Source organism: Borostomias antarcticus (assembly GCF_949987555.1).
Source record: "Borostomias antarcticus genome assembly, chromosome: 1".
NCBI classification, from domain to species: domain Eukaryota; kingdom Metazoa; phylum Chordata; class Actinopteri; order Stomiiformes; family Stomiidae; genus Borostomias; species Borostomias antarcticus.
Genome location: NC_140234.1, coordinates 43,553,411 through 43,555,107, shown reverse-complemented (window position 1 = coordinate 43,555,107; position 1,697 = coordinate 43,553,411).

Below are 1,697 nucleotides of genomic sequence, written 5' to 3'. Positions count from 1 at the left end.
ACGTGCTGTTAGCTACTGCAGTGTTAGACATTGTACAACACTTAGCTCTGGCGTGGGAGATGGCATGCCCTAGCTGTTAGGAGCCGGCGGACCCATCTGGAGAACAGCTGTACGTGTGTGTGTGTGTGTGTGTGTGTGTGTGATGGGGAGAGAGACACTGCGTGAGTGGCTAAATTCCGGTCTTCCTCGAGCTGAACATTACCATGTTTTCTCCTCCTCTGTCCTAGGCCGTGTGTGTGTGTGTGTGTGTGTGTGTGTGTGTGTGTGCGTGTGTGTGTGTGTGTCTGTGTGACAGAGAGAGAGAGACTGCGAGAGTGGTTCAATTCCGGGCTTCCTCAAGCTTAACGTTCCCATTTTTTCTCATCCTGTCCTATAGGCTGTGTGTGTGTGCATGTGTGTGTGTGTCCTCTGTCCTAGGCCATGTGTGTGTGCATGTGTGTGTGTGTCCTCTGTCCTTGGCCGTGTGTGTGTGCATGTGTGTGTGTGTGTCCTCTGTCCTAGGCCGTGTGTGTGTGCATGCATGTGTGTGTGTGTCCTCTGTCCTTGGCCGTGTGTGTGCATGTGTGTGTGTGTGTCCTCTGTCCTAGGCCATGTGTGTGTGCATGTGTGTGTGTGTCCTCTGTCCTAGGCCGTGTGTGTGCATGTGTGTGTGTGTCCTCTGTCCTAGGCCGTGTGTGTGTGCATGTGTGTGTGTGTGTACTCTGTCCTAGGCCGTGTGTGTGTGCATGTGTGTGTGTCCTCTGTCCTAGGCCGTGTGTGTGTGTGCATGTGTGTGTGTCCTCTGTCCTAGGCCGTGTGTGTGTGCATGTGTGTGTGTGTCCTCTGTCCTAGGTCGTGTGTGTGTGTGTCCTCTGTCCTAGGCCGTGTGTTTGTGCATGTGTGTGTGTGGGTCCTCTGTCCTAGGCCGTGTGTGTGTGCATGTGTGTGTGTCCCCTGTCCTAGGTCGTGTGTGTGTGCATGTGTGTGTCCTCTGTCCTAGGCCGTGTGTGTGCATGTGTGTGTGTCCTCTGTCCTAGGCCGTGTGTGTGTGCATGTGTGTGTGTGTGTCCCCTGTCCTAGGTCGTGTGTGTGTGCATGTGTGTGTCCTCTGTCCTAGGCCGTGTGTGTGCATGTGTGTGTGTGTGCATGTGTGTGTGTCCTCTGTCCTAGGCTGTGTGTGTGTGTGTGTCCTCTGTCCTAGGCCGTGTGTGTGTGCATGTGTGTGTGTGTGTGTCCTCTGTCCTTGGCCGTGTGTGTGTGCATGTGTGTGTGTGTGTGTGTGTCCTCTGTCCTAGGCCGTGTGTGTGTGCATGTGTGTGTGTGTCCTCTGTCCTAGGCCGTGTGTGTGTGTGCATGTGTGTGTGTGTGTGTCCTCTGTCCTAGGCCGTGTGTGTGTGTGTGTGTCCTCTGTCCTAGGCCGAGCCTGCTATGGCAGATCTCAGCAGAAGCACCAGCATCCCTGGAATGTCTGGCGCAGCCCCGGCATTCCCTCCTGATAGATTTATAAGAGGGAGAGAGAGGAGCTCCAACAGATGATGAATACTCACACACTCCCTACTTCCCCTCTCTCTAACCCTCCATCAGGCCCCCTTGGATCACTGTCATGACTGCACACACACACACACACACACACACACACACACACACACACACACACACACACACACACACACACACACATTAATTTGGGCATGTATCCCCCCCCATGGAGGTATTAT